This window comes from Oncorhynchus nerka, linkage group LG4 (assembly GCF_034236695.1).
Source record: "Oncorhynchus nerka isolate Pitt River linkage group LG4, Oner_Uvic_2.0, whole genome shotgun sequence".
Lineage (NCBI taxonomy): Eukaryota > Metazoa > Chordata > Actinopteri > Salmoniformes > Salmonidae > Oncorhynchus > Oncorhynchus nerka.
Genome location: NC_088399.1, coordinates 41,458,314 through 41,468,321, shown reverse-complemented (window position 1 = coordinate 41,468,321; position 10,008 = coordinate 41,458,314). Strand labels below are relative to the sequence as shown.

Below are 10,008 nucleotides of genomic sequence, written 5' to 3'. Positions count from 1 at the left end.
GACTATATGTCCAGTCGAGCTGTTGCAGCTTTCCAATTTGTTTGTTATTTATTGTTTTTTTATATTTGATTTGTAATTTTACATCTCATTATGCAAAGATTTCAATTTGTATTTCCTATTTCATGTTTGTTAACAAACTTAACCTTCCGTGATATTTTTGTGTTATTGTGTGATAATACACAAATATTCTCTTTATTTTCTTAAACATTACAAGATGTTTCTAAAACATTCTAATACACTCTAATTTTGCTTTCAGCCTTGCTGAAATGCCCCCCTTCTAATTTCCTTAATTTTGTGGCTGGAGTCAAATACTTTCTGTGGAACACAGTAATGGTCAACATGAGCTACATAAAATTATTCAGAAGTCTGCCAGGCCTTGCAGTCCCAAGATAGAAGGGGGGGGAGGGGATTTCGGCAGGCAAGAAAATAGCCTTGCCGAAATCGTTAGTGCCTCACCGAGATCAAACCGATATAAAAAAATTAAATGAAACTCAGCCTAACATGATCAGAAATCTCAATTTTCAAGCAAATCGCAGCAATGGAGAATTGAATGCGTGCGCGTTCAAGCAAATCGCAGCAATGAAGAATTGAGTGCGTGCGCATTCACGCGAAGGGGGGAAGAATTCTGGCAGGGGGGAGCTTTTCGGCACAACACCGGAACATCCGCCTGTTGGGGACTCCGCAGAGAATAGCCTGTGGTCTATAGTCTCAAAAATATAGTCTGTCCAGAATCACCTTGACGACATTTGCCCAATGACAGCGCGCACGCAAATTGGTTCGGCCAATCCTAGTATCCGGCAGTAAAACAGAAGCGCATGTCATTTCTGCTCCTCATGCAATCTACGATGTTTTGTTTGTCTGCGTGATAAAATGGCATATAACTCAGATGGACGAAATGTTATACTTCCCTTTACAACTATTTACAGATGACTATTCTAAAGCGAACTGTGGAGGATGAGCGAGGCGGAAGCCGGTGATGGGTGTATCATGGTGAAATCAGAGGCGAAAAATATTTAATGCGATCCTGAGCTTTTTCTCCTGTGCTGGACAGGGACAATTTCGGCGCATCTTGTCCCAGAGCAACGCGCCTTTCTTTCTCCCATTCAAAGGACTCCCCTCCTCCGTAACAGCAGCCCACCATGGCCCTGGTAACCCTGCAGCGCTCTCCCACCCCCAGCGCGGCATCCACCGCCAGTACCGCAACCACCAACGCGGGGGAGGTAAGTGGAAACTGTCTAGCGCGGGGGCTGTTCGCTTATAGGCAGCGCCGTGGAGGAAACGCCGGGGATGCGCCCGATACCCACGTCCCTCACCCACTAGGCCCAGCATAGCAGAGAACGCTTTCAGCTATCAATAGAATTTTAGAAATGTTGTGACTTTTTATTTAACATGGCAAAACAGTTTTGTATGGACATTGTTTAATAGTTGACTTCCTGGAATCCATGGCGTTTAGAATGGTTAACTAGTCCAGCCCCGCGACGTTAGCTTGTAAACAAAATCTGATCTGGGGATTAGTTACCAGAACAATGCATTCATTGCGTGTGGCAACATTTTATTTCTGCCTTCAGCTTGTGTGGTTTAAAGACAAATATGCCTTTATACAGTAGGTACTTTAATTAAAATATTAACTCAGGCTTTTGCACATTTTGTAAGTAATTTGTTTAAATTAATTTGCTTTGGCTGGCATATGGAATAGAGTGAGAGTGATCAGAATAGTACAACTAGCTACTTGCCTATTGATATGCACGGTTACATCACTAGTGAGTCAGGGATGCTGCGGTTGGTACCCGCTCGTTTTAATGGTTCAACTCACTGTCAAAATACTACGGTGGCAGGTGTGAGCTAATATTTCAAAACATATGAGATCATAGATAGTGACCTGGTACGGCCAGTAGAGAGCGCTGATACACTGTATTCAATGCAAGTGTATTGAACGTTTAAAACCTAAGTTCAGTTAAAACATACACTGTAGTACATCTCTCCGGCTTCTGGTCTCCCTAATAAAGCATATGATGCATTTTTTTTTTTAGAACATAACTTTCAAAGGCCAATGAACCCATTATGGCTTGAATTCCCATCGTGGCAGTCAATTGCGCACACAAACACACACATGGCTGACTGCTGCAGAAATGATGTCATACTAATTACATCATTAAAGATACTGCTGCAGAATGGATTTCATACTGAGTTGGTGACCTACAGTATAATCCTGTGTATTCCTCTCTTGTATACCTGAAAGTATCTAGAGTATGTTGCTACAAGTGATTGGATTAGTTTGAGCTGTTGGATTAGGTAACCTCTTCGACATCACCACGGGTCAAGCACAGAGTTTAGGCCTATGTCAGTGCTCTTTTGGGCACCATAACCTCTGTAAACCTTTCATGGAACACAGAGAGAGTTTTATGCACAGACCTTACTTAATGCAACAAACAACCACAATTACTCTGCCCTCTGTCGTCAGGAGTTACAGCATTGCTCTAACCATTACTTTACAGTAGGCCTTAGGTCTTTATTGAGTTACTTGTTCACATAAATCAAAAACACCATAGTAATGGCCTATATACCCACATCTTTAAAGGGAAGGATTCTCTCTGATGTCCCCACCAGTCGATGGGAATCCTCTGAGACGTTGTACTGTGACATTGTGATGAGCTATTATAGCAAGGTCAATGAAGGGAGCATAGGACGTAGCAGGTCATAATATGGTCATGTGCTGCTGTTGCGCAATCCATGCTGCTGTACTGTCTGCACAGCCATGATGGAAGGGTTACTGGTTCGTGTTTCTAGTGGGCCTACACTATATGTAACATTTCTCTTTGTATTTGTCTTGCAGGATTTTGGGAGTGATGATGACCGGAGAGCAAATCAGAGGTAAGCCCCCTCCATATTTCCCTGAGAAGCTGTGCATGCACAGACATAGCGTCCCACCTGGCCAGCATCTGGTGAAATTGCAGAGCGTAAAATTCAAACTACAGAATTATAAATATTGAACTTTCATAAAATCACAAGTGTAACACATAAAAATAAATCTTCACTTCTTGTTAATCCAGCCGCTGTGTCAGATTTCAAAAAGGCTTTATGGCGAAAGCACACCATGCGATCGTCTGAGGACAGCGCCCCGCATACAAAAGCATGAAAAAACATATTTCAACCAGGCAGGTGCACCACGAAAGTCAGAAACAGCGATATAATAAATGCCTTACCTTTGATGATCTTCTTCTGTTGGCACTCCAAAAGGTTCCAGTTACATCACAAATTGTCCTTTTGTTCAATAATGTCCTTCTTTATATCCATAAAAACTCAGTTTAGCTGGCACACTTCAGTCAATAATCCACCCAGTTTCCCGCCATCAAAATGCAAACAAAATGAATCCCAAACGTTACTAATAAACTTTTCCAAACAAGTCAAACATTTCTAATCAAACCTTAGGTACTCTAATACATAAATAAACGATAACATTTAAGATGGAGAATCATTATTGTCTTTACCGGAGAAAAATACAAAAGAACGCGCTCTCTTCCACACACTTGGAAACACTACAGCCAAAATGGGAGCCACTTAGAAAAACTACAATTTCTAGCTCATTTTTCCAAAAACCAGCATGAAACTCTTTCTAAAGACTGTTGACATCTAGTGGAAACCCTAGGAACTGCAATCTTGGAGGATTTTGCCCTATCATAAAAGTGACAGCCATTGAAAACAGTGGTAGGCTGAATTTGTCTTTTTTGGGATGGTTTGTCCTCGGGGTTTCGCCTGCCATATCAGTTTTAGAAACTTGAGTGTTTTCTATCCAAATCTACCAATTATATGCATATCCTAGCTTCTGGGCCTGAGTAACAGGCAGTGTACTTTGGGCACGATTTTCATCCGGACGTGAAAATATTGCCCCCTACCCAAGAGAGCTTAAGGATACATTGGAAGGATCTGTTGTGCTCCAGTAGGTGGAGGGGTGGTATACTTTGGCCAGGAGATCGGTGAGTATGTTTCCCAAAGCCTATGGACATTGACCCCTGACCCTGGTCCTGGTGTCAGTGGGAATTCCAGGGTTAGGTTACAGCAGGAGGCACACAGAAATAACATGGATGCTGGTGCTGAATTACACATATTGTAGGTCTATGTTGGTCTGGATGAAGAATTTATTGTTCTTGCGTTAATGTTATATCCATTAAAAAACAAACTCTGCTAATAAAGAAACGTCCCATTTTCAGGACCTTGTCTTTCAAAGATAATTCATAAAAATCAAAATAACTTCACAGATTGTAATTGTAAAGAGTTGAAACACTGTTTTCCATGCTTGTTCAATGAACCATAAACAATTAATGAAAATGCACCTGTGGAACGGTCGTTAAGACACTAACAGCTTACAGACGGTAGGCAATTAAGGTCACAGTTATGAAAACTTAGGACACTAAAGAGGTCTTTCTACTGACTCTGAAAAACACCAAAAAAAGATGCCCAGGGTCCCTGCTCAATTGCGTGAACGTGTCTTAGGCATGCTGCAAGGAGGCATGAGGACTGCAGATGTGGCCAGGGCAATTAATTGCAATGCCCGTACTGTGAGATGCCTAAGACAGCGCTACAGGGAGACAGGATGGACAGCTGATCGTCCTTGCAGTGGCAGACCACGTGTAACAACACCTGCACAGGATTGATACATCCGAACATCACACCTGCGGGACAGGTACAGGATGACAACAACAACTGCCCGAGTTACACCAGGAACACACAATGCCTCCATCAGTGCTCAGACTGTCCGCAATAGGCTGAAAGAGGCTGGACTGAGAGCTTGTAGGCCTGTTGTAAGGAAGGTCCTCACCAGACATCTCCGGCAACAACGTCGCCTATGGGCACAAACCCATCGTCGCTGTACCAGACAGGACTGGCAAAAAGTGCTCTTCACTTACGAGTCGCGGTTTTGTTTCACCAGGGGTGATGGTCGGATTCGCGTTTATCGTCTAAGGAATGCGCGTTACACTGAGGCCTGTACTCTGGAGCGTTATCGATTTGGAGGTGGAGGGTCCGTTATGGTCTGGGATGGTGTGTCACAGCATCATCGGACTGAGCTTGTTGTTATTGCAGGCAATCTCAATGCTGTGCGTTACAAGGAAGACATCCTCCTCTCTCATGTGGTACCCTTCCTGCAGGCTCATCCTGACATGACCCTCCAGGATGACAATGCCACCAGCCATACTGCTCGTTCTGTGTGTGATATCCTGCAAGACAGGAATGTCAGTGTTCTGCCATGGCCAGCGAAGAGCCCGGATCTTAATCCCACCTGTTGGATCGGAGGGTGAGGGCTAGGGCCATTTCCCCCAGACGTGTCCGGGAACTTGCTGGTGCCTTGATGGATGAGTGGGGTTACATCTCATAGCAAGAACTGGCAAATATGGTGCAGTCCATGAAGAGAAGATGCACTTCAGTACTTAATGCAGCTGGTGGCCACACCAGATACTGACTGTTACTTTTGATTTTGACCCCCCCCCCCCCCCCCTTTGTTCAGGGACACATTATTCCATTTCTGTTAGTCACATGTCTGTGGAACTTTTTCAGTTTATGTCTCAGTTGTTGAATCTGGTTATGTTCATACAAATATTTACAAATGTTAAGTTTGCTGACGCAGTTGACAGTGAGAGGACGTTTCTTTTTTTGCTGAGTTTAGTATAATTATCATCCAATCAGTTGACCCACACCATGATTGCTTGCAAAAGGGATGGAACATCACACACCATTGCAGCCCATTACAATAGTACGTTAAATGTCCCTATCAGAAGACCCTTCTACACCTAGATGTAGGCCTAGTTGTATCCACTGTAACAGTGTTAATGGTTCAACCCAGAGTTAACATTCCCATCAACCGCTATCATACATTCCATCAAACCAGAAACACTATCCAGCTGTATTTCAGAGCTGGGGGTGAGTAGCACAGATGGAATCCTCTGCTCTGCTACAGCAGGATGTGATGTAAGGGTCTTGTTTTGTTCTAGATTAGACTGTCAGAGTTTATTGGTAAGAGAGGTGATAAGACCTATTTGGCCATTGTAGTAGGCCCAGTGTTGGCTGCACACTCTGTTCTCTAGTCCAACCTGGCTGGGCAAGGGAGGTTTCAGCCTTACACAACATATTCCCTCATCTGGTAGACATGATGCATACAGGGTGTGTTGAGATTCTAACATTGACAAGGTAGACTACATTCTTGGTGGCACCATGCAGATAGAGGAATGTTTGAAAGGTGGGATGGAGAGACATTTTGATGATGTAAAATATTTTCTGCAGAGCTGCTTCTGCCTGCTCTCTTGGCAGAAGAAGCATGGAGGATGAGAGATGTAAAAATAAAAAAAACACACAGAAACTAAACCAAATGATTGATATGAGGGGTTTTGAATCCAGCATCATTACATGTTATTTTTTAGTTAAAAGGCTAAACCAGGTGCTGCAGGGGATCTGCAGCCAGATCAAAAATAATATTTGTTTTATATTACTAACAGTTCAAACCAATTTTGTCCAAAGGGTCTGGAATATGTTTTTAGAGGGTGTAGGATTGCAGGATATCAGCTTTAAAGCTGAAACAACTAAAACATCTCTGCCCGATGATGATGTGTAGAATTGCAGGGCATTTGTTTGAAAACTGCAACATTTTCTCTCCAATGCCAAGAGGCGGGCCTTTAAAATGTTCCTTCCCAGGGCCCGAGACTTGGTTAGTCCGGTCATTCACTGCTGAAGTCCTAGTAAAACCTTTTATCGAACACAAGTTGTGTTCTGATTATGAGGGGATCCCTGATGAATTTGCTATTACAAAAAGAGTCCCCGGCCCCAAAAAGTTTGGACCCCTGGGCTGAAACAAAGACTTTTGTGTTGATAATGATAAAGAGTCACCAACCCAGATACACACTGTAGGGCGGAATAGTCACACCATTGATTATTGAAGAGTGTTTTGGAAGCGGCCCAGCCTAATCCACGTTAGACCTGCTCATCTCATCCTCTCTCAGTCCTGTGGAACCAGTGATGTCAGTGAGTCTGCCTCTCTGAGCAGGTTAGCGTTTTTAATCATGAATCTTGTTCTTTTGGCAGCTCTACAGTTGTCACTAGCTAGCACAGCCACAGTCATACATCTGAGTGTAAACCTAACCTTAAACACATTGCTATCCCTAATGTCTAACCTTAAATGAATACCAAAAAGCACATTTTTGTTTTAAATTATTTTTACAATATAGCCAATTTTGACTTTGCAGCTGGCATATCTAATGGGAAATGGCTCAGTTCTGCCTCCAGAACAATACTGTGACAATAAACTTCAACCTGCCCCCTCTGAAGGCCATACTGTATCACAGGCAGAAACCTGATCCACATTCAACCCTCCAGCAGCCCTTGGTTCTCACAGCACCCTGCTTGCCTCAGCCAGAAACCCCAAGTACCAGACAGAGTTATGCAACCGCCAAGGAGAGTGCTCACCGTGTGTGTGTGTGTGTGTGTGTGTGTGTGTGTTACATGCAGGGACTTGGAAAGGGGAGATCTCCTTGGTATGTGTGTTGTCTAACTTGTAGCTTTCTTAAATTGCTTCAACCTCTATGTCTGGAATATTATGGACTTGGATGTGTTCTGTGAACGAGTTGTGGTTCATACAAAGTTGAATATGTCACTCAATGAGTAGTATGTTTCCTTTGGCTCAGTGTCTCATCAGGGATCCTTCATGTCAAACAGCCTCCACTCTACAGACGCGTGCTTTGTAGACTGAAGCTGAGCCGAGCTAGATTCCCTGCCACCCAACCCAGCCAACGCGAAATATGCTTGAATAGAGCTTTTGTGGAGGAGTGTTGCGGAGGGAGTGCTGATTGCTCAAGCGCGCGCTGTGAGGAAGAGATAAGCAGCAGAGCTGAGCAGACACAGCAGAAGTCTGAAGACTAATCCTCACAACTCAGACGGACAGGAGGGAGAGACACACACCAGACCAAGACAGGATACATGATCAGACTAGTTCAACCCAATCTTGGCCTTTTTACATGAGAAAAAAAAGAAACCCAAGGCAATCTTGGCTATTGTGCTTCAGAAGCCAAATGTAGTTTTTGAGGCATAAAATGGTTGTGAATGCTATGAAGCTATGATTTGTGAGGAAGCCAGTAGACCAGAGAGCTACTGAGGGAGAGATCCAGTAACCAGCATCAGGATGCATCTTGTGGTGGAGCCCTCGCAGGAAGCCATGCTCACCATGCTGCCTCACTTTGTGGAGAACGCAGTCCGGACTCAGAGCGAGATCTACCGAATGTAAGTCTTCAGCACACTCACTCCAGGAGAAGCAATCCTAAGTGTTTCTGTCACTGGCATTATTACCTTGATAAGTGGTAGCAAAGATGGTTTGAATGGTAGTAACTTGGAAGTGCATGTATTGTGTGACCTGCATTTTCTGTTTATTTGTCATTGGTATAAAACAATTTTTTTAAAGTGTAACATTCATTTTTGTAGCTCTGTGCATTTTATTGACACCTTATTTTTCTTCGACATAAATACAAAGTGTACTTTTAATTGTGCATTTGATCGTACTGTTAGAATTGCTTACGGGTATTGTTTTAATTGCTGTCTCGATTCCTGTGTTCCTTTTGTAGACGTCTTCTGTTCCCAGCTGTCTTAGAGACATGGGTATTAGCTCTGATTTGTTCTCAGTAATAGTGTAATGGACGGATTAGCAGTAGCTGGAGCATATTCCATAAACCGTTAGGTCTATACATCCATCTGTCACTCTTGTTTCTGGATTGTGATTATTGATGCAGTACATCCCGATTTAGAGTACTTTGGACATTTTGAAAGATTAGCTACATATTATGTACCCAACTGATTTCTTATCGTACCCCACTCTCTAACCTCTTGACCGAGGCCATCGTCATCGTCTTTTCAGGACATTCTGAAAAGAAACAATACGACGTAACAGCTGAACAGAAACAAAAGCTCTTGTGACGGACCCACTCTGTCATACCGGTCTTTGTGTGGTGGCAGAGCGAGAGGGCAGCCTGCCTGTTAACAAAGCCCAGCTCTGTTCCTTTTGGTCAATGTTATGGCCAGTGAACACTTAGCTCTGTTTCTCCTGGACATTGTGGAGTCCAATGAAAACCTAGCTTTTATCCGGGGGTGGTCAGTGCCTCCAGCACAGGGCAGTCAGGAGAGCCCATCCCTGGCCAGACAAGGGAGGGATGGTGCTGGCCAGACAAGGGAGGGATGGTGCTGGCCAGACAAGGGGGGATGGTGCTGGCCAGACAAGGGGGATGGTGCTGGCCAGACAAGGGGGGATGGTGCTGGCCAGACAAGGGGGGGGGGTGGTGCTGGCCAGACAAGGGGGATGGTGCTGGCCAGATAGGGGACATATTACAGTGGTGGGCACAATTATCTCCCCCGCCCCCCTCCCCGAAAGGTCAGGGGACCTAATCACGTTCTGTCAGTTCATCATCTGAGGGGAATATTTCATCAAGGAAAGGTCTCTAAAGTCTGCTGACATTCACTTACTGATGAGCTCGGAATGTCCTTTTCTGCTGGTCACTGAACCTTTGAAAAGCAATTAACAGCCATCCCACCCTATCTCTCTCTCACTGTAGCTCTGCTCCCTGATTCTGCCCTCGGTACATTTCGACATTTCCAGGTCATTGTCTCCATTCCTGGCTCTAGAGAAAAACAGCCTCACTTATTGATAAGTGAGAAGAATACTGTGGGTTGGACAGTTAATTGAACCACATCAACCTTATGATATTCTACAGTAGAGCTTCCACATAACTTTCTATGGCTGTTTTACTTCACTGAAGTGAACTCACTGGTGTCTGTCACAGACATGGGAAGTAAAGTAAGGCTATGGCTGTTTTACTTCACTGAAGTGAACTCACTGGTGTCTGTCACAGACATGGGAAGTAAAGTAAGGCTATGGCTGAGTAGTTTTGCGACAACAGACATTCTGTTAATCTGTAGACCTACGTAAATGGAGCACAACAAAACGGGGAAGGGAGAACGAACAGGTGTAGAATGGAGTGAATA

At 44.0% G+C, this 10,008-nt stretch overlaps 1 pseudogene; it reads left to right on the top strand.

Annotated features, from left to right (window-relative positions):
* Positions 1-652: 652 nt before the first annotated feature.
* The window catches only part of LOC115124917 (protein phosphatase Slingshot homolog 1-like), a 28,202-nt pseudogene continuing 18,846 nt past the window's right edge, over positions 653-10,008 (top strand).